Source organism: Numida meleagris, chromosome 21, assembly GCF_002078875.1.
Source record: "Numida meleagris isolate 19003 breed g44 Domestic line chromosome 21, NumMel1.0, whole genome shotgun sequence".
NCBI classification, from domain to species: domain Eukaryota; kingdom Metazoa; phylum Chordata; class Aves; order Galliformes; family Numididae; genus Numida; species Numida meleagris.
In genome coordinates this window covers 4,157,002-4,180,495 of record NC_034429.1, presented here as the reverse complement: position 1 = coordinate 4,180,495, position 23,494 = coordinate 4,157,002, and the positions used below count along the sequence as shown (strand labels likewise).

General features: G+C 40.6%; 1 protein-coding gene across 12 annotated transcripts in view; it reads left to right on the top strand.

The window, feature by feature from the left end:
• LRRTM4 (leucine rich repeat transmembrane neuronal 4) overlaps window positions 1-23,494 on the top strand; it is a 504,688-nt gene that overhangs the window by 80,670 nt on the left and 400,524 nt on the right. The window lies entirely within an intron of this gene.

Sequence of the window (23,494 nt, the reverse complement as noted above, 5' to 3'; positions counted from 1 at the left end):
GCTAAAAAACCAACTAAAACTTTCTGTTTTGAAACTGAATTGTTGAAAATGATAAAATGGTTCTAAGAGTTGCATTAGATTCCAGCAGAGATGGAGTAGCAAAGAAGATTATTACTTGCTTTTAGAGATGGGAAATTTAGTACGGTTTATGTTGAATATTGGTAGTGGCCAAGACTCGAATGCAAGACTGTGCAGCCTCACACCTTGTGCTGGGAACTGTAGGCTCAGATTCTGGGTTTTTGTTTCCTGATACTCCACAACAATACTGGGTGACCTAAGGGAAGGCATTCCATAAATCTGTTCAGAAAGAAAGTAAACAGTGCATAACAGCTGCAATGCTACTGGTCTTGAACTAGGGAAGAAATAAATCTACTTCAGTAAGAGTACTTTATGAATTAAGATCTTTCCAGAATGAGTGCCAAAGCTATGAAATTCTTTGTTACTCAAGATTTTGGAACTACACAGTTTTCCCATTTTGGGTGTTTCTTAAATTATTTCATTGCAAGAGGAGCTCTTTCAGGAGAATCTGTTCTTAGCTTCTGAAAATTATTTGATCTTAATTTAAAACTTATCTTGAGATATGAGATAAAATAAGCTTACGAATGAGATGCCCTTGCAAATGAAATCATTTATGCAGACAAGATGCCCTTGCTTGCAAGTTGTGCAGAAACTTGCAAATTCCTTTCCACTCGGTCTGTACACTCTCACCAAATAAGATTTTAGTTACAAAGGCCTATAGACAATTTGAACTTACAAACTTATGATGTACTGCACAAGCGTAACAGGTCACATACAAGGGGGAACATGAATTAGGTGGATTGGGAAGTCTGTAGCCTCCAAGAACTGCGGCCAGTGTTGAAAGGAGGAGGGACAATGCATCAGGAAGAATAAAAAAGAGGCTGTGATTTCTGATGGGTTGAGAGAAAATGTCCCCAGTCAGTTCTCCCTTTATCTGAATAAAGAAAGCAAAAGACTCTCCTCTGTCTCTTTTTGGGATAAAGAGAATTGAGTAAGCCTATTTGAGCAAAATTTTCCCAACAAGATAGTAATAGAGAAAGGTAAATTACTTTTTCCAAGTATTAAGACCAATGAGATACATAGCATGATGATGGGACTTCTTTGATGATACAGCAGACATGTTTTCATCAAGTTTGGACATAGAAAGAAAACACTTGAGCTGTTGGCTAATTGGTTGAAATTAAGTAAGAGCTAATGGTATGTGGCATGGTGCCTTTTATATGGTAAACTATAAATTTTTACAACTACAGATCTGTGACTGTAGGGAGAAAAATAAAGGTTTTGGGGAAGAGCTGTTTTTATATCCTCTTAGTACTCTACTAATCCATCCAATTCTGTGCATCTGCCTCGCCATTCATCTTTCTCTTTATCTCAAGGGCACGTAAGCTTTTGTTGTGATCCATATGGATAGCCGCAAACTCATAAATTATCATTTGCAGTAGGACTGGAAAATATCCATCAGTCTGCCAGGTCCTTACCTTCAGGCCTGAACCTGGGGTTTATTTTTTTCCAGTGAACCAGAACATTATTAATAACGCTTTGTTGCTCACTCTGCATGTTAAGGTATCAGGAGGAAAAACAATTGTATTTGTAAGTTACGGAGACTTAAAAATCACACCGAATGACAGGCAAGTTTTTTTTTGGAAGTGGACATCACTGCTTTACTATGAAAAATGTTCATAGGCTATAAAAAAGTAATTCAGGTTCAGATGTAATCTGTGAAGGGCCTATTAGTTTTGTGATTGCTGGGCCTATGGTAGGATTACACAGCGAAGCAGAGAGATTGTATTTGTCAAAAATGACAGAGTTTTTCTCAGAAATCCATACTGCAGGAGCTATAGGAGAATCAACCTAGTTTTCCATTATTGGAGACAGATTTATTAAGCTTTCAAAGAAGTGCTTACGTTACAAGATAAGGTTGGGAAAGACAGGCCAAGAGGCCAAACTGAAAGAGAGCTGAAACAACATCTTCCTTTGAAAAGGATAACAAAAGCTTTCTAAGCAAGTATGCAGATGCTTTGTGAGAGAATATGAGCACTTTGTCAGGTTAATTGGCAGCACTTATCGAAGACCCAAAAGTGAAGAAAAAAAGCTGAAGTTCACAGGGCTTTGGGTGGAGGGCCCTGGAGCTTTGCTTCTGAGCGGTGGGGGATTCCTCAGACAGTTCGCAACGTTGTGCATTGTGAACACAAAAGAGCAAATGTGGGCCATGCAGCCACAGAGACATCAGCAGTGAGCAGGGAGAAACAAAGCCAAGCGAGCAGAGAAAGAGCAACGGGAAGCCTGGTAGCTGGGTGGGTTGTTGTGTGATTGGGGAGGACAAAGAGCCACCTGGAAGAGCTGAGGGAGGTGGGTTCTATTTCCTTCCTTTTATTCAACGGGAGCTCGCTCTACGGGAGTCCGAGTTACATTCTGGAGGGCAGAGTTCGAAGTTGCCTCAGAAACGAAATACAAAATCACTCAGCCGTTATGAGCCACTTTCCTCGGCTCTGTGAATTAGGGGAGATGGAGGGGCTCACAGACAGGGCATGGGCATGGGCATGGTGCTGGGGCCTGGATTCAGGTGAGCTTTTCTGTATGTAGGGTATTTTTTGTTGTTGTTACTCTTTCATTGGCTTTTTTTTTTTTCCTTCCCAGCTTTTCTAAATGTTTTTATTAAGTCACTTCATATAGGAGCTCTTACTGTATTTGTTTTTATTTTGTCCTATTTTTTTTATACATTGAACTTCAGAATCTTTGCTCAACACCTTCAAATAATCATTTCAGTTTCCAGGAGAGACTGAAATACAGATTTTGTTGAAAGGATGGAGATGGCTTCAAGGATCACAGAGTGGGAACTAATCAAATCAGAATTTCATGGAGTGAGTGTGTGCTGGCTAAAATCGTTACCTGGATTGCAAAAACCATTAATAAACTTCTAGACTTGGAGAGATGAAATGGAGAGCAGATTCACTCCTTCAGGCTTGAGGGTATCTCAGCAAGCGTTGGAGATCCTCATCGTGGAAGGCACTGAGCTTACTTGTAGGCTTTTCATCCCTCTCAAGTTCCTATAGGAGCACAGAGTGAGCTGAAGTTGTTCGGGGAGGTTTCTAATGTTTGCAGTTGAAGCTGCTGAGGAGGTTTTGAATAGGAATGGTATGGCAAGGATAGAAAATAATGAAACTTCTGACAAGTGAAAGCCGTCTGAATTCTGATGTTTTAGAATCATAGAATCCTTTTCTTTAGGAGCTAAGGATTAAAAGTGGATTTATTGGAAACCTGCAGTGGTTGATGGTTTGACTGAGCACAAATCACACCTGGGGCAAAAGCGAGAAGTTCAGAGTACTTAACTCCTGCTTAAATCTTTATAACGCCCAGCAGTGAATTGTGACTGTTTTACAGCACTGTCTACCTCGAGAAAAATGGAATTGGGCCGAACTGACTTAGTAAATAAGCCTTTTCACAGGGAAAATGTGTAAGTCCTTCTGAGGTGGAACTGCCAGCATGCAGTTTGACTTGTGTGATGTTGTTTGCCTAAAGCTCCATCATCTCTTCTGTATCCTCTTACTACCTAGATAACAGTAAATCTTGTGCATGTGTAGGTATATAAACTTTTTTCCTCTCCTGAGAAAATAATTATATGGTGAAGGATGCATGCTGAATGTGCATAATGCTCCATTACAGATGATAGTTATGCAATAACATATGAAATGAGCATTCCAAACATGTGACAAAGTTCTGCATAAAACAGAAAATGTAAAGGCAGTATTTTGGAACTCAGAGACAGGCAGAAGAAGGAACCACCAGTCAAAGTGTCTCAAACAGCCTCCTAGAGCTTAATGGGCAAACACCAACTTGTGTGCAGAGCCAGCCAAATGTATCTAATCATTTAATTCAGACCAAAGCTGACAGTATGCAGACCCAAGCCAGGATAAATTCTGCCCTGCAGGGTGACCTTCATATTCTTTCTCTTGGATTAAACTGCAGAAACTTGATGATCTGTTTTGCAGGAAACTTAACTCCTCTTATGTTGTTGTCAAATGAAAGAAAATTTTGTATTAATGCCTTTGCTGGAAGAGTCAAAACACATAAAACTGTTTACACAGGGTCTGCATACTGTTTGTCAGTTATGTCTCTATGGATAGCAAGGTTATTAAACGTTGTCTTTTGGCTTAAAGTAGAGTGGAAGATGCCATGAAATTAAAACACAAACACAAAGCACACACACACACACACACTGAGCACACTTGACAAACTATAAAATGCAGTCAGGCTTGCTTTTACTCTGAGGAAAAAAAAATTGGTTAACTAAATAATAGATTAAAGATACGGCACTTGTCGATTTTATCTCTCTGAGATCCAGTTTAGCTGATAAAGAGCTGAAGAGAATTCTGTAAGCTTATTTGTTTTCTTCAGAAATACACGAATTTGCAAAACTGCTTCTGTAACGTTCAGTTTCAAACCTTTTATCAGTCATAAAGAGTATGGGAAAAATGTTGAGCTCTCTTGTTGCGTTTTTATTCCTCTCTGGAAGAAGCATTGACTTTCAGAAGGCCAGCGATTGCCATGTGTCCAATTCTGGAAACCTGAAATGGGTTCTGAACACTGAAACCCTTCTGGCATTGCTGTAAATTCGGCACCAAGTGTATTAATTTTTCTGTTTTTTAAAATCTCTATGTAGCTTGCTTGTATAGCAGAGCTTACAAAGGGCAGCTGTAATCTCCAAACTCAAAAAACGTTTCAGAGGATGCCCAATGCGTGCTGAGATGGCTGGGAAAAGACTGTTGCTTATAGATGACAAGAGCCTGGGAAACTTATAATAAATTATTTCAAATTATTATCTCAGCAGTTTAGAAATGAAAACTTCCAATGCAGTTTACCTGTGACAAATGTTTTATTTCAGTTGATATTTCATTGAGTAGTTGAAGATGTGTGGAAATAACTCATGGGATGAGTTTAGAAAACTAACAGTGAAATCAGCAGACTTATTTTTATAAGCAGTTCTGTTTTCCTCATTGCATCGTTATTTCCATGTGATAGATGCATAGTTGAGATAGGAGGAAATGAGTGGCTCATCAGGATGTAAAAGGTAACATCTGATGATGAACTTCTGTTGAAAGGCATTGAGATTTCTTCACCAGCTCTCATAATGCTCTTTGAATTACTGTCTAAAACTATGACTCTCGAACAAAGGCTCTCTCCCATAGCTCAGTAGTGTGAGCTGGGAGTGAATGTTCATTCTGCTTTAGCATACAATATGTGGAGTTACCCTTATTTTCTAACGCTCCTTACATTGTTCTGGATTGCTCTAAAAGAAGAATACTCTGGAACGGAGAGCCAAACGAAGCTTAATGGCATGTCAATTAGAAATGAAATTAAATACAAACAGAAATATGGTTCCTTGAATCAGCAAAGGGCTAAAAATCTCCACGAGGGTATGTTTTAGTAAAATGTTTCAATGTAGTTTCTTGTTTATCTTGTGTAAACCAATCGCTCCGTGTTACAGAAAGCGCTGTCTGCTTCTGCAGTCAGATGTGCTTTTGTAAAAGAGCTGTTCTTAATTTTCTGTCAATTATTCAGATGACTGAATCTGTTGTTTGTAATTTGATATCTGGGCACCAACAGAATAGCAGTAATTTGGGTTAGATGTTTCCCCGTTCAAATAAGAGTAAATGCCTTGATGTGGGGAAATTGGCCACATGGAGGATTTTGTTTGGAGATCCGTGTTGGGCACTACTTACATTTTTTAAAGCTAATAATGGAGCTGTACGGTAGGTTTTTGCTATTCTGAGTGATCTTTGCTTGTATATACTGGAGAAAACAGTCTGGGACACTGAGCTCTTACTCTTTTTAAAATCATTGTCTATTTTATTTTTGTTATTCTTGGAAGACAAACTTGTTTGCTACCAGTTTTCTTCTGCTGCAGCATTTTGTACATACAAGGCTAATTGGTACCGCAGCATAAATTTAAAATAGTAAAATAATAGGACTGTGCTGAATAGCTGTGAGTACCTGTGCATCTTTTCTATAGAGTTCCTTGCAGTAACAGTCCCGTGCATCCCAGAATGCTGCTGATGTGTTTGAGGTGGCAGTGCTGTGGGATGGTGTGAAGCAAGGTGTGTATGATAAATCACATCATGGGCTCTTCTTGAGATTGAAATTGGGAATTGCAAGCCCTTTGCGGTGCAGGTTATCTCTATGTGTAAACAAATTGTTATGCAAAGGCAGCCAGATCTCAGCTGGGGCTTGTGAGGGCTTCTTGGAATAAATAATGATGACCTGCTGACCACGCTTATGCTAGCTATGCTTATGTAGCACCCAAGTTGCTGCTTCTTTAACTGATTGTTAAAAGAGGAATATTCGGAGCCTTGAGAATTTAAGCTCCTTGCATGCATTTGATTGATGGTCCTCTTATCAAGTGCTGTGCTGGTACGTAGGGCATCCAGTGTGCACAGTATTACACACATTTTCTAATTGAATGACTCTTCTCAGTAAGAAAATCCATATTCTCTGCTCTAAACAATGTAGACCAAAAGTCGAATAAACAGTAAAAAATGGAGTAACCAGGGATTAGCAGACACTGCATTATGTTGATTACCCACATTGTCTTCAGCTTAGTAAATTCCATTTTGCTTTAAGTCAGTTCAATTGTGTGTGAAAACAGAGAAGGCGGAAAATGAGACTGAACAAGGGGGTTAAATGATAATGTGCTATTCCAGAAGCAATTAAAAAAAAAATCCCTTGAGGAAAAGGGGAAAAAAGGAGTTTTTGAAGTATAAAATAAAATGCATAATTTTGTTTTAATGTGGGAAGCTAAAGTAGTCTGTCCAATCCTCATCACTAAACCCATCCAAAAGCAGCTGAAATAGTGCATTTTAATACATGTGTGGCACTTGGATTAAGGCAACATTGACATTTGTTATTGAGTAGTCCCTAAAAATGAGTGAACAAGGAGTAACAGCAATTCTGCGTCCAGTTTTTGTAATCTAAAACTAGGTCAAGACTTCGGAGATGTGCTGTGATTCCATGCATGTTCTGGCAGGGCCTGTTGCAGAATACAGACCTTCAATTTCTTGTCATAAGTGAATCTCTCTTGAACTGATATGTCTTGATCTGTAGGAATAACCTTGCATCCAGGAGTTTTTAAATAGCTGCTTGGAATCTTCATGAACTGATTAATTAGCTCTTATTTATTTATAATCAGATCTTATTTAATTCTTATTTACTGGTAATAATGAGGTTTGCAGCAGGCTGAAAAAAAGTCCCAGGAAAATGCACAGAACATCTAGATAGGGCAGCCTGATTATTAGGCTGGGGTGGGGGAAGGATCAAGTGGAAACTCAAGGAAAAATTATGAGAGAAAATTTTGCAGCGTGGCTCCAGATATGTAGAACATTTTTCTCTCTCTTGTAGTTAGAAATTGATTCCTGGAGCTCTGGAGCATCCAGAATTCCAGCTGGAGCCAACGAGAGGTGGAAGTTCTCAGAAACCTTGGGGAGGTGGGCTCCTAACTAAGGAAGTACTGTCATCTAGTGGTTAAAGAAAAAGACCCGGAAACAGGGACTCCAGGATTAGATTTATTACCTACTTGCTGCTTGATAAATGTGCCTGGAAATCTAAATATCCCATTTATCTGGGGAAGGCAGGGAGGAGGAGGAGAAGAGGCAGTTTTAGCCCAAAGGACTTCCCAGTTCTGAGAAAGCCAAAGTCTGAAACTGGAGGATGTACGTGCCACCAGGAGAGCTCTTGGTATGGAAGAGATTGAAGCCACCTCCGTCCTGTTTTAGGAAACCCAGGGAGGATGCCTCTGGTGAATTTGTATTTAAATGTGACCAAAACAGTTAAGAACTTGGTGGTTTTATATTTTGTGGAATGCCAAATCCAGGCAGAGTGTAAAGACTATGCTTGCCATCCCCTTGGATAATGATAGAGAGAAATTTATTTATAAATAGATACACTAGTGGGTGACTTAAAAGCAGCTGATGGCGTTTCCGTAGTAGTCTTGTTCATTGCTGATGATCACTTCTTATATCAGCAGTTTGTGGACTCACAGCTGTACCTTTTGTTTCCATCAACTGTAATTAGTATTATTTTCTGCTCATCTTGGCAGCACACAAGCTGATAGAGTACTAACACTGAATCCCAGAAAGCTTGAACGTGTTGCACTTGGAAATGCTGTGTTTCTCCATTCCAGAATTTCCTGTTCCTCAAAGGCAAATGTGCAGCGCTGGAGTGCTCGGGGATTCCTTCTGGCTGTTTGGATGCCTGGTGTTGAGTAGGAAAATTCTGTCCTGTGGGACAGCTGGAGTTGGAGGATGGCAGGACAAAGCAGCAGAGCACTGTACATAGTTGAGAGTTACTAACAACTCATCTCTGAGTACTTTGAAGGTTTCCACTGAGCAATGGTAGCATAGCTAAGCCTGTCTGCTGAAAACTGTTGGCCCTAAGGAATGAATTTGCGTGAGGTGCTCTCTGGCTAACACAGTGCAGAAACGCAAACTGAAAGGACATGGCGTTCTAGGTCCCATTGGTTTGCTTTTTGGGTTTGACTCTCATGGCCACTGTGGTACTGGTGTGTGTCACCCTCATTTGTCAGAGGTGAGACTTGTCTTCACTTGCTGCATATGGGATTTTTCAGGCAAAGGGAGTCAGATTTTCCATGCAAGCAGTCACCACAGATCTAAATAGAAGACTGCTTCAGTACTCCTCTCACATTGCTCAGCATGCAATGGCCAAGAGCACATGGAAATTGCGTGTGTTCCTCATTCTCTTGCTTGATGGAAGCTTTACCTAACTGCCTGATACTCTCTTTAAAACACAGAGCAGACATTTTCACCTTGGCTGTCAGGTTGGAAGAGCCAGCCCCTCTGAGCAGACTTCTCACCACTCTAGCACGGAGAGCCCTGGTCTCAATTGCAGCACGAGGCCAAGGAACACAGCAGCATTTTTGGGATCTGCACCCTGTGCAACGCAGCTGAACAAGGGGAGCAACATAACAGGCAGCAGACTGCAGAGCTGTTAGCATTCTGCCTGCACGCAACTAAAGTACAGTGCTAGATCTACTATTATAATTCTCTGTTAATTACATAGTGTTGATTGTATAACTGCTTAGCAGTTCCTCCTCTTTTAATGAGCACAGCTGTTTTCTGTCCAGCTTCAACAGGGAAAATTTCCCATCTCTAATTTAAAAGTAATACTCTCAAAACTCCGGAGGGCTCCTGGGCTCGCGCTGTTTAATGTGTTTTAATGCTCATGGTGCCTTCAGACTTCCTCTAGCCTGGAGAGCACTTAGGGCCGTTCCCCTCATCCTATTAAATGAATCTTTTTAACTAATGAACTCTATTAATAGAGTTAAAAACCCGACAAAGCCCTCACCGTGTTGTGAAGAAAACCTTTTTATTGAAGTAGACTGACACAAGCTGTCATGCCCCTGTGCTAATTTGGATCAATGCAGTACATTCAATTTTTTTCTGACCTAGCACTTTTTAGAGACAGATAACAGTTAGTTTTCCTATGAAAAGTGATATAAGCTTGTTTGTTTGCACTGAGGTAGCTGTGAGTTACCACTTTTAAGGAGGCACAGGTGTTAACATCAGCTGGAGAGCAAAGGTCGATGTGCTAGAGCATGAAAGGAAAGTAATGGGCAAACAGGAGCAGTATGCTGGACCAAGACCTTCAGGTCATCACTTGCCCCCAGGTTCATGGCAAGCAAAACTACACAGGTGACAGTAACAGCTTAAAGCATGCAATGTGAGCCTGTTCCAGCTCTACATGCTGCAGTGGCTAAACAAGCGTTTTGGACGTGGACGGTTTTTTCTTTGGAAAACATGTTTTTGTCAGAATCGAAACATTTCCCAGGAAGATGTAGGCTTAGATAAAGTTTTAGGTAGAAGTATTGTCAAAACAAATCACTCTAGCTTTGCAGCTTGTTTTTCACCAATTCAAATGTATTTCACTAACGTTTTTAGCACTTTTAATTTTTTTGGATATATCATAACGCACTGGCATGTTTTGACACAGTGATTGTGGCCTGAACGGAATGCACAAGAGTGTTCAATTGGAAAATAAGTCTTCTAGTCTATAAGCAAATTTTTGTGTGACGTGGAAGGAGGAAGTAATGGAACCAGATCAGGATGGCTGTAGCAAGAATGGGGCTCTTCTACCTGAATGGAGGCCTAGTATTTATGCTTGATATTTCTCCATTCTAATCCCTAACGAGATCTGGGACTTGCTCAGTCTGTTAGTGTGACTGCAGATGATATCAATAGTTCAGTAAATGATAAATACTTGAGCAAATGATTAAGCATTCTGTGGAGCTTCAAGTCGGTTGTAACCCCCTACAGTAACTGCTGTTGATGTGCTTTTAAAGCACTACTCTCATCTGTAACAGCCATTAATTATTTATTCTCTCTTTATAGGAGTTGACCTTACTATAAATTGAGAATGTCTGATCTGCTATTGAGGGCAAAGACTGCATTCCTAGAAGGGTGATGATTTATGTAGTAGATGCTCTTCTTAGGCCTTATTAGAAATACTGCACGGATAAATGTGTCTCTTTAGCTCGAGTGTCCTTTTGTTTCCCTAGCATGCTTGATTGTAAACATACATCAAGTTGTTTCCCTCAGGGGGCCCTGTTCAGATGCATCTTGAGTTACATTATGGTAATAACATTCAATCTTTGCATTAATAATTACAACAAATGCCTCCTGTTCAGCAAAGTATTGTATTCCTCTGTTTTCCTTGCTATTATAAACTGCTGTGCTGTTGCTGTGTACTTTATGCTGACAGTGCAGGTCACCCATTCTCCATGTATTTTCCTTTTCTACATTGCGTGTGACTCTGGACAGTAACATCATAATAGGTGTAGCAGAGTTAGGGGCAGCCAGTCCATTCAGTACCTGGATCTGGCAGTGTACCAAGTCTGAATTTGGCTCACCGTGACTGATGCAGCTAAACTAGATTTGAGGTAGTATGCAATATTTACACTAACTGATGCTCAGACAGACAGGGCTTCCCGTGTTTCAGTTAGCTGGTCACCCTGGCAGCCGGTCAAGAAAAAGAAGACAGCTGTTCATTCTCCTGAACGAGATGAAGGGTGCTGAACTGCTGAGGACGATCTTACCCCTGTGCACAGTGGAAGGGATGTGTAAGGGTTAGGGTTAGAAGATAGCCCCAGATGAAATCTCGTGTTAGCTTAGAAAGCCAGAGGCTCTGTTAAAAGCTGTGACCTCTTAAGCTCTGAAGACTGCTGTGGAAAGAGAAGATCCTTTGGATCTTTTTGTCCTTTCTCCAGCCCTTTATCTCTCCCTCTTTCCTTCAAAGCAGTGGTTTTTCTTTGTGCTTCCCCCCCTTCTCAGCCCTGCAGACTCTCCAGGGAGTCGGTGCAGAGCTGAACTTGGCACAAACAGCCAGCAAGATGTCTTGAGCTCAGTGTCTATACAAACGTCCAGGATAAACCGCTCTATTAATATTTCAAATGATTTCCTAATATACAGTATGTGCTGTGGCAGGAGTCCAGAGAAAGAGTTTTTCCTGGTGAAAACTGCCTTCTCTTTTTATTACGCAGCTATAAACAGTTTCTTTTTAAAACTGTTATGTGGAAAGAGCAATGTTTTTGTGGATGGAAAATTCTGACACTTTGCTTTTGGCCTTAACCACCAATTCTGTTTCTTTGCTGTGGCATTACCACAAATTTTCTTGAGTGTAGTGCTGGGGAATCTAGCCCTGCCATTTTACAGCTATACTACTGTAAGTCAGTGTGGGAATATCATCATCGGATTGAGCTTGACTGCAGCGAACTCTCACATCCAACAGGTTTAATGTGGCTTTACAAAGCAGGCTTTGGTTGTGTTACCCTAATATATCCCATCCAACATGAGGCTCTTGTGTTCCCCAGAACAGATTTTCAACCTTCACATCACATTCTTTTTGTTTCAAGTCACAATAAGAATATATTTTCTCTGGAATAGAAGTGGAAAATATTAAGGAAAGTGTCCCAGTGTGTGACAGCCTCACAGCAAAAAAGCTTTGTCTTATGTTTTTCTTTCCTTGTGTTTAAATAGAGTTTCCTGTATTTCAGTATTTGTCTGTTAACCCTTGACCTGTGCTACGCAGTGACAGAGGCATGGCTGCATCTTCCATGGTCCTTCCCATCACATATTTATTCATGTGGGTGGGATTTCCCCTTCCCTATCTTGAGGCTAAACAATTACAGAGCTCTCAGCCTCTGCTTGTAAGCATTTTTTTTTTTAATGCAAAAGACTTCTGTTTCTAGAGTGGGTTATAATTCTACAACAAGAATAATTTGCCCAAACTGAAAGAACTATCTCCTTTTCTAAAACTCATGCAGAGAGCTGGGAACACTGACACTAAGCGTGTTTGAAGCCCAGTGACAGCTACCTTCAGGTCTGACTCAGTAGCTGTTTAACTTGGCAAAGTCTTTGCTTTGACTCCCTTTGGCTTCTGGAAGCACTGAAAAAATGTTTATCATTTTATATGTGTAACTAGATGAGTCATTTGATAAAGATATGTACTGAGGTAGTCCTGAAAGGCAGTCATACTATGCTTTTTCTTTTTTGTTTCAAGTGATTCTGAACTTTGACGTAGAATTCATTCTTGGGTTTGAGTTTTATCTTCCCTCTTGAGACTGTGATGACCTCAGAGGTGATGACTGAGATTGCCTGACCATTCTGGTGGCCTTCTATGATGGAGTGATGGCATTGGTTGACAGGGGAATGGCGATGGATGTCATCTACCTGGACTTCTGCAAAGCCTTTGACATGGTCAGTCACTGCATCCTTCTCTCTAAATTGGAGAGGTATGGATTTGAAGGATGGACTGTTCGATGGATTAAGAGCTAGTTGGCTGGTGACGGCCAAAGGCTTGTGATCAGTGGTTCTGTGTCTGGATGGAGGCCGGTCACAAGTGGCTTCTCCCAAGGGTTGGTCTTGGGACTGGTGTTCTTCAACATCTTTATCAATGACAGACGATGGCATCGAGTGCACCCTCAGCAAGTTTGCAGATGACATCAAGCTGAGCAGTGCAGTCGATAGAGTAGGGGGAAGGGAAGTCATCCAGAGGGACCTGGACAGGCTGGAGAAGTGGGCCCATGTGAAGCTAATGAGCTAATGCACCTGGCCAGGTGCAAGGTGTTGCACTTGGGCCAGGGCAATCCCAGGTATTTATACAGACTGGGGGAAGAACTCCTTGAGACCAGCCCTGTGGAGAGGGACTTGGGGGTCCTGATGGATGAGAAGCTGGACATGAGCCAGCAGTGTGCACTGGCAGCCCAGAAGGCCAACGATGTTCTGGGCTGCATTAAAAAAAGGAGTGGTCATTGGAGAGGGAGGTGATTGTCCTTCTCTACTCAGATCTTGTGAGGCCCCATCTGCAGCACTATGTCCAGGCCTGTGGCCCCCAGTACAAGAAAGACGTGGCGCTCTTGGAACGGGTCTAGAGGATGCCACTAAGATAATCAGAGGGCTGGAGCACCTCTCCTATGAAGGAAGGTTGAGGGAACTGGACTTATTTAGCTTGGAGAATAGAAGGCTCCGGGGAGACCTCATTGTGGCCTTCCAGTATGTGAAGGGAGCATATAAACAGGAGGGGGAATGACTGTTTACGAGGGTGGATAGTGATAGGACAAGGGGGAATGGTTTTAAACTGAGACAGGGGAGGTTTAGGTTAGATATTAGGAAGAAGCTGTTCACCCAGAGGGTGGTGATGCACTGGAACAGGTTGTCCAAGGAGGTTGTGGATGCCCCGTCTCTGGAGGCATTCAAGGTCAGGCTGGACATGGCTGTGGGCAGCCTGGTCTAGTGGTTGGCGACCCTGCACTCAGCAGGGGGTTGAAACTCGATGATTTTTGAGGTCCTTTTCAACCCAGGCCATTCAATGATTCTGACTCTCACCCCCTCTTAGTTCCTTTGCGTCCAAATCCTGACTACGGAATGTCCTATTTATCAACAGAATTTATGGAGACAACGTATGCTGTGACAGCTCTGGATTTGATTTCAGTGTGGAATATTTGTGCTTCATTCATTGGCAGGTGTTTTCATAATTTATCTGTATATGTTTTGTGTTATGCTTTTAATTTTCTGAATACTTGGGGAGGAGGAAGATAGCAGGGTAACGTTGTCCTTTCCATTTACGCCAATGTGAGTCTCAACAACTTGTACCGCAGTCAGTGAAGTTTACTGTTCAGAGCATATGCTTGGGGGAATTCAAACTGAAATCATAATTCTACCAGCAAATCCTTACAGTTTCTCAGGATGCGCTGTTTCCAAAAGCTCCAATATCTGAATCCTACCCTGAATATATATACTGCCCATGTGCCCCAGCTGCAGTCGGGACCCCTGCACAGTGATAGGTACTGCGTGCATGTACTCAGACGCTGTCCTGTGCAAACCTGAAGGCATGAGAGGAGAGGTTTAGCTGCCTGCATGTGATGCTGGATAGTGGCAGGAGTGGAAGCCAGATCTTCTGATGTGTATTTAAGTGATGATAAGCCACATAGTCTTGCCTAAGAGGGATATAACTTGCAAATTCATAGGCTAAATTGGGGGTTCGGACGGGGTTGAAATAAAGTAATGGTGACAGGTTTTTTGCTGGAGTGCCTGGGGGGGGATTGAGAAATATTGTACTTAGGGGATGCATAAGAGATATGATTCCTTTTGAAAGGATGTGTGGTCACATCAGGGAGGTGGCAGGAGGGAGGTTTTAGTGCTTGGTAAGCAGCCACATCATAATCCTAGAAGATCACTTCTTTAGGATTTTTTTATTCCTGCATTTAGTGAACTGGGCAATAAAAAAGCTGAGCAATGAATTGTTCTGGAACATGCGTCTTCTTGAGTGAAACCAGAAGGTGAAGCTGTCCTTAGGGAGATGAGGTTCTGAGATGTGCCGAACTTATGGGCTGGACCAAAAGTTTGGAGATTATGGTGATAGAACTTTGTTCTGTTTGCTAATCCTGAGTAATCCTGGCACTTGCCAAGAATCAGCTCTTCTTCTAACCTCCCTTGTGAGCTTTTGGAGGGTTTTTTAAAGGACTCCATGAAGATCTTGTATTACTTTAGAAATGTCTTTCTCCTGGCAGAGTGAAGATATGATTATGTTTCAGTCCAATGTGAAAAGAAGGCAGATTTCAACCGAGCTCTGAAAAATGCCTGAAAATGTCCTAGAATTCATCTCTCTCTGGTTACTCTGTGCTGCAGACTAGCTAGTTTCTAGCTAGCAGACTTGTGCTTTCCTTTGCTACTTGACATTCAGGAGCAGATAGGCATGGGGTATTTGCTGTGTTGCTTGGGTGTGGAGGTCTCATAGCAGCACAAGAGCATGGATGTCTTGCTTCCTCGGTTCGTATTGGAGTGCGTGTTCTGAGCTGTGGTATTGCCCAAATGAGCAAACTGAAGAAAGGCTGTCTGCAAATAGAAACAACGCATTTCCCCTGTCTCCTAAGCATTAGTGTTTCTCATCCATTCAATTTAACAAGGGCAATCACCCTGCCAGTCTAATTATCTCTGTCGGACTCAAAGTGCACATAAAGCAGACCTCTGATTTTTAACAGGAAGCGAGTACCCTGGTGCCTTTTAGTCTGTTGTGATGCACGTTTCATCAGAGGAAAACATTTGGAGGCTGCCTGTAACACAAACAGATTCCTGACTTACGGCAAAGGGCTATTTTTTTATTATTTACGCAATTAATGGAAAGGAAACAGTGAAAATCTTTAATTAGAATTAATGGTTCATTAGCCTGAGCTGCCATTGCCTGCTAAATCTCTGGATCTGGATGGTGAAGCTGATGAATTACTCTGGTTGGCAGAACAATAGTGGGGATGGGGATTCACAGTGCAATGCTGAGTATGAGTAGGGCAGCAAAACGTTGGAAGTGGTTTCTGAGCTCAAGGAATGCGCATACCTGATGCTGTGCTCCCTCTGGGTGTGGATAAATGTGCACTTCACAAGCAGCTGTGCCCATGGCAGATGTTACTACCTACTGCCATCCTTCTTCAACACTAAATGCTCATTACTGCTCCACTGATGGAGCTTACCTCTTCTTAAACCTGCTGGCAGAGCTGCTTATTTATAGAGGCTCTGTATATTTGTTTCCATCAAAACAAGTGCGAAGTTAACAAGTTCCCAAAACAATTTCAACAAATGGTTCTTTTTGTCCTGAAGTGATGCAGGCAGCACTCAGCCAGCATCCTTGAAGATATGAGCATTGCAAGTGGGTAAAGCTTTTCTTTCAGCACAGCTGACTCAAGGAGACTTCCTTCTTGAAAACAAGTTTCAGGGGACAGGGGTGGATTTAGACGATGTTTTCCTCTAGTCCAAACTGAAATTCTGTTTCAAAACCTCAGAGATTGAAAACCAAATGTGCTCAGTTTGCTTTGTGGGCTTTGGCTATTGGAACAGCTGCCAGCATTGCTCCTGAGGTAGATTGATGTGAGGAAGAGGGGATTGTACCTGATCGCAGTTCCAGAGGGATTTCTACCTAATACATAATTATCATAGTGCTGCGGGATGTTTTAATGAATTTCTTTTTGTCACAATTGACCATGTGTAAGATCAGACTTGGAGCGTGTATTTTTTTCAAACTTGTCATGGGAACTTGCTCAGTTTTTTATGTTTGGAAGCAAGAACTGCCTCTTCACACCTTGCTCTAAAGGAAGCACAGAGAAGGGAGCCCAGGAAGTCCACACGTTTTACTGATGACCTGGACCAGGGTAGGTTATGAGCCTGAATTCACACTCAAATCTTTTTCACAACTAACTGAAAACTTAGGCTCTTTTAGCCAGGGTTTAGATTTGAGTGTTATTTCTACCTGGGAATGCAAAGAAGAAACAGCCCAAGGATTTTCAGGGACACTGGAGAGAAAAACAACTATCTCATAAACAAAGAGATCAGTTTTCTCCTCTCAAAGCACTGTGTTTTGTCAGAGATGGCTGTTGGCTTTTATATCTGAGCTGCTTTGAGAATGGGTAGAGAGTTAATGTAACATTCATTGCTGGACCCCACAGTAATGCAAATACAATTTTCTCTCTAATGCATATTCTCAGTTTTAATAGCAAAGCCAGCCAACAAACAAAAGTAATCCATCATTTTCTGTAAAATTACCTGTAGGGACAAAAAAAAATCCCACCCCTCCCTGGGCTGCTTTTCTTATTTCTGTTTTATTGTTTCTATTTAATGAACTGGCAAATAAATTACAAAAAGCTGTTTTATAAGCCAGTTACTTATTAATTCCATATTTTCTGCAACAGGTTCTTAGATTAATGAATCAAGGAGATGGAAAAGCCTGCTAATTTAATTACACAATTACCATTGCTGTAGCCTTTATTTTAAGGACATGACATAGCTAATGGACGTTTTATTTATTTATTTAGAACAAGTGATCTTGAGATTTGAAATCTGTTTTAATTTGTGGGTTTTGGTATTTCCTCCACTGTTTCTTCTTGCTTTTTATGTTGTTAGTGAGAAGACTGTAAAGGGATTGTTGGCGACTACCTGGATCCCACAAGCCACAAATGAGTTTGTGCTCCAAAAATGACTTTTTCCTGTATTTCTTGCATATGTTTGGCTAAGTACTTTTTTTTCCCAGGCTGCTGGTGGAAGATGTGGCAAATGCAGGAATAACCGTGTAGCTGTGCAGAGGACCTCAGGCCATAGGTGTCTTCTCAGCCGTTGAGGCCTACTTAGGTTTGGGGCCAGAGGGCACCATTTCTTCCGGTTAAGATGGCTGACACCGTTGAAATTTTCAAGCACGCAATATTCTTGTCTTTATGCTACTCTAATTGTATTAATATATTTGACCAAAAAAGGGAGAGGTGTTTTTTTTTTAAAAGGCACTTCATTTGTATTACACGCATACTCTCATGTTATATGTGAACAGTTCACCCTCCATCCAATTCAAACCTGTTTGAGGCCTCCTTAATTAAACTAAGTCTTAAAATGGGGCTTTGAGCAATTGTTTCATGCTGAAAAATATATACACAAAGAAAGAAAACGTGTCCCATTAATCTTGGGAGTGTAGGATATATTATTACTATTAATTCCTGTAATCAGGAGGAAAACATAACAAATTACTCTTAATAAGCCTTTCAGACAGAATTTTCTTATAATCTACAGGCTCATTTGTATCTATTTATTTTTTTTACCAAATGAAATTAACACTTGCTGCACACTCTATATGACCTATATTTGTTCATTGGCAAATACGACACAGCCTAAAATCCGGGTATTTATTTATTTTTAATGGCCAGCACAAGATATGGGGAAAAGTACTTGATTTTTTTTCAGTATGTGGAAAGACTCCCACTCTTTCTGTACATTTCCTTCTTACGTTTCTTAAAAGTGGAAGTTGCATGATAAAAGGGAACGACCTTTCTTTGCGGAATCACGTTCTAGGAAAATGGGGACATTTCTCTTACCTTTCAACCCTAGCAAAGTGCTTTGTTGTCTCTCTGATTTCAGTATTTTGGCTTGCACGATTTAATCTCTGCCAAAGCGACAGAAAAGTAAGGACTGCATTTTTATGTCCTGTTTGCTCTGAGAATTGCACAAAGCTTAATTGTTTCAATGAACTTCTCTTGGATTCCAAGCTAAGTATTATTTTTTTCCTATATGTTTGTGCAGGCTACAGTAGGTGATGAAATAGTGCAGCAGGACTTTTCTACATACCCATCCTCCCTCCTCCCTGTTGAAGTCAGGAGTTCCTTTGACAGCATCTGCAAACTATATTTGTAGTTTGTTTATTTACATAATATGCAGCCTAAACATGCAACTGGGACTTGAAAAACAACTGGGTTTTTACTTCTGCAATGTCATAATCCTTGAGTGAGGGATGAAGGAGGAGAATCCATGTTTCAGAGGCCCTAGGGAATGAGAATTTCAACAATAGAATAACTCTCTGCAAGTTTACTGGAACTATCAGTCACCTGAAATGAGATATTTTTCCCCTCTCATCTAGTTAAATTAGATGAACTCTCATTTTCTCTTGTTCAAATTTGACATTTTCCAGTCTTCGTCTTTTAAATTTGATCATTAGACCACAATATCATTTTTTAACATAGAAAAGACACATGATGTTTTTATCTTAGTCTTGCAAGGAACAGATCTTTTGCAAATAATGTCTTGGTAATGCTTTAAATTAGGGCTTTTTACCAAATCAGTCTACCCAATGATTTTTGAATTATACCATTTTTTTTAAGTATTCTGCTGATGTCACAGTCTATCCAGAAAAGCAGTTTTAAATGTGAAAAACCTTACATATAATTTCTTGTGAGGCAGAAGGTGGGTAGTACGCCTGTAATCTTCCACTATTACGGGGATAAATCGATGTTCTACAAAATATTGTATTGAGTAGCTGATACAGTTTACAGTAATTTAAACTTTTTCACATAGTTACTTCCTAGACAAACATATTTTCTAGTCGTCGTTAGTGTAAAAACACAAAATAAGAATTTCTTCAGCTCTCCTGTTCTGCTCTTCCTTTATTGAAATAGATACCAAGTTGCTTTGTTGAAAACCTGAACATTCACAGAAGCGTGTGACTTTTCTTTTCCCAACTTTTCTTTTGGCTGAAGAACAGCCTTTGCATTTTAAGAAAATAACTTCTGGGTGTTGAGATTCTGAGTTTTCACTTTAATTTAAAGAAAGGCCAAGCGCTGACATTCTGAAGCGACGCCTTTACAATTTCTTTTTTCAGGTTGCTCAGAGTTAACATCACGGTTATTTATGAAAGCCTGTTATTTTTGTGATCACTGTTTACAGGGAACTGTCGACAATAGATTTTTATTTCATTTTCAAGAGAAGGTAACATGTCAGTAGTCCTTTTTAGTAACTGTGTCATCGCAAACAAATGGTCTTTCAGTTTAAGGCTGCTATTCACATCTTCGAGCAATCTCCTTCTTTTTGTTGTTCCAGAAGTATTTTGGATGACAGAAAATGTTTGAGAAACACAGCGACTTCTGATGCAGTCAACTCTGGCGTTGCTTTAGCACCGCTGAAATACACGACTGCTTCATTCTTCTGGAGGCTGTAGCTATTACTGACCATGTAATCTGCCTTCCTAAGAGGATTTTCATGTGTAAATCACTGTTCATCAAAACTGTACTAATATTTCAGGTGTTGCTTTTTTTTTTCCTTTCACGAGAAAGAGAAATTGAGAGTTGTGAAGGAAAGCGCCCTGACTCTCAGAGTGTGGAATTTTCAAAAGCACCTGAGATTTTTGTTTTATGGGACTCTGGGCTTAAAAATGTGTTTTGAAAGTGGGATGTAGATGTCCCCGTACATTGCAGGGGAGTTGGACAAGATGACCTTTTAGGATCCTTTCCAACTCAAACGTTTCTCTGATTCTGTGTCATCTCCACCATTGTTTGAGAGCTTTTTTCTTCAAGGCTTCTGACGATGAGCATAAAGAGCAACTGTTTCCTTCTTGGTTTTAGGTGGTGTCCTAACCTTGGATCTAAAATAGCCTTTCACAAGAGCATGCAGCCTTAGTTTGGAAACTACTGATGGAGAAACTCCAACCCTTCCCTGGGTCATTTGCTTCAAGGATTATTTCTCTCTGTTCTCAAGATACGCTTCTTATTTCTCATTGGAATCCCAGCCGTCTTGTGATTCATTCTATGCTAAATTCTAGTGGTCCTCTTTTTTTTTTTTATTTTTTACTGGAGATTTTGATTCTACAGTACAAACATTATAGACTTTGCAATGAACTCACTCCACTGTATCATAGCGCTGTTTGTTTTAGTCATCAGTTAATGTTAATCAACGTGAACTTCAAAACTAGTGCTTTAGAATTCAGTGCCAGCAGGGAGCCTCTGTGTATTGGGTGTTATATGGGCTAATAAAAGAATGCTCTCTGCTCTAAATAAACTTCAGTGTGAGTTAAAAAATAAATAAGTGAAAGGATGGGCGTAAACTGAGAATACTGCTTTTATACATGGTAAATTTTATCATCGCTTTGTTGGGAATGTAGGGAGAGAATCATGAATTGAAGCCAAGTGCATGAGCTGTTGGCTCTTGGGGAATTCCAACCTGCAAAGTAAGAGCAAGGGCTCTTCTGGGTGGGTTATATTCAGCATGTAACATGGTAGAGAGTTAATTCTGCATTGGATGTTGTTGTTAGGAAATATCTAGGTGTTTAGAGTGGTGGGACACTTGGAAAGAGTTAATCTGCTGCTGCAGATGACAAAGCCATCTGTTTGGATCAAAGATGATAAGTATCGCAGCTTTTAAATTAATAAGTACTATGTTAGAAGAGTAATTGGAAGTTGCATAAAATATGGATTTGGGGACTGAGGGTATAAATAATACAACATACAAATTTGGTAAGAGCTTTAAAAGATTTCTATAAAAAAGTTCCACTTTTTGTGATTACTGCAATATTAAAATATGTAATGTTTATCATATAATCCCATCTGATGATTAGGATTAGTAGAATAGCGTTGTTTTCTAAACTGCTATGTCAAAGTTTCACTGTTATTAAAAACTGCGTTTGGGATTTGTCCCTTAGATGTAGAGTTGAAATCCCTGAGCAATGCAGGTTACCTTACGTTTGTTTTCCTGTTGTTCAGAGCTTTAGGAAGCACTGCCCTGATTCCATCAGTAGAAAGTAACAGAATGTGAACAATTGGTGGAGATAAAAATGTAGAACCAGAGATCTAAACAAAACCCCAGCCAAATGCTTTGTACCTTAGTTTGGTCACAATTAAAGATAGTCAGGAATGTTTAAGTTAATTGCTATTTAGACTGCTAATACGCTGAAACAGAGCTATTCTGCAGGAGTATAGCAAAGTGCTCTCCAAGAGAAATGCCAGGAGTTCTAGTTGCAGTTAAACTGATGGGAGAATACTTATCAAAGATCAGGAGTCCAGGCTGTCACTTGGGAAATGGGGAAAAAAGTAGATTAATATTCCTGTTTTATTGGAATCGGCTCAGACTTCACAATTTGTTTCAGTAGCAGTGGTTCTTTTCATAATTGCTTACCGTCACTTCTCAGCTTAGGATTTCTTTGCAGAGAGCATCTGCTGTGTCTTTTATGTCTAAGGTGGAGGCAAGGAGGGGCAGTGCTGTAAATAATCTAGGAAAGACTCTCCTGTGCCCTTTCCTCAGGCAGAAATAGGGCAGGTCCCTCTGATAACCTCTAATTTAAAAAAAAAAAAAAGGGGGGGGGGGGAGTGGTCATTTTGGTGGCAGGAGAATTTGAGGAGGTAGTATCGTAGTACATTAACTTGCTTGTAATTGTTTGCACCTCCTGGTTTTAAGGTGGCACAACCATCCACCTTTAGCATGATAAATCAGCGCTGTATTAGACTAATATAGTTTGTGTGTCTCCTTTCGTATTCATTCTTGATACATACTTAAACCTGGTTGCTGTGCATTTAATCATTGCCGCAGTGATTTAAGCACACTGGGTTTTCCAATAAAACCTGATATAAAACAAAAGGGAAGGGGAGGAAAAGGAAAGTTGAGTTTGCAAATTTAATTGATATCACCTCCCACAAGCTGCACTAACTACTGAGGAACAAGAACGCAGAAATGGAGTTGAAACAGCATTACTGTTCCCCTCCTAGTCTTTTTTTCCTGTCAAACCCTATGAGATATTTGTAGGAAAAGCATGCTAGTGCACATGTGGTAGCAGAAAAATCCAATTCCATAGAAATTTATGCTTCCCCTGAAAATGAGAGTTTCTGAAAATTAAATTTTCTGATTAGGGTCCTGTAATGATAATGCTCATGAGCTCTCCAGCCTCCAGCTGTTAGAGATGAATTGGCACTTCATGAAAGATAACTTGTGGTAACTTCAAATGTGCTTCCCTATTTTTGGCTTTAATTTAGAGGACTTCACACTGCAATCTGCAAGCCCTAGCATGTTTGATATCATGCTATAATTTTTGCAAAAGCCTTAGATGCCTTCAAAAGATGGTCTCGAGCTGGTTTGCAAGTATTTGCTTTCCTGTAGGATGTGGCTGCACAGCAAAAGCTCAAAGAAAGTAGCAGCAAAGAACAGAAAAGAACCCAGTTGAGATATCCACTATAAATTGTATTTATGATGGCATTTTCCTTTCCATTCTACTGGCTGTGCTTTACAATACAACCAGATAGTTAATATCTGAGCATTGGAATATGCTCTTCCCTTTAAACAGTCACTTTAAGTCATGTTTAATGCTGCTATAATCAGCTCTAGCATTCAGGGATTTCAAGCTGTCTAGCATCAAATGCCTTCTTGGCCATGTTCCTTTGGTGATGTGGGGGGATGTGGGCTCCTGTTCTTCAGCCTTCTGCTTCTTAGAGGTGATGGATGGATGCTGCTCCAGCATGGGTGGGCCCTATGCAGCAGTGGCTGTGGTATATTTGCTGGAGGTTGGGTGCCATTTGGGATTGAGGAGGTGAGCAAAGTCCATCTTAGTCCCCCTGCTCAATTCTGATGTCAGTTAAAGTCCTTCTTCCCAGGTTAAATTCTCACACTAGTTTTAATGGTGAATACTGTTGTTT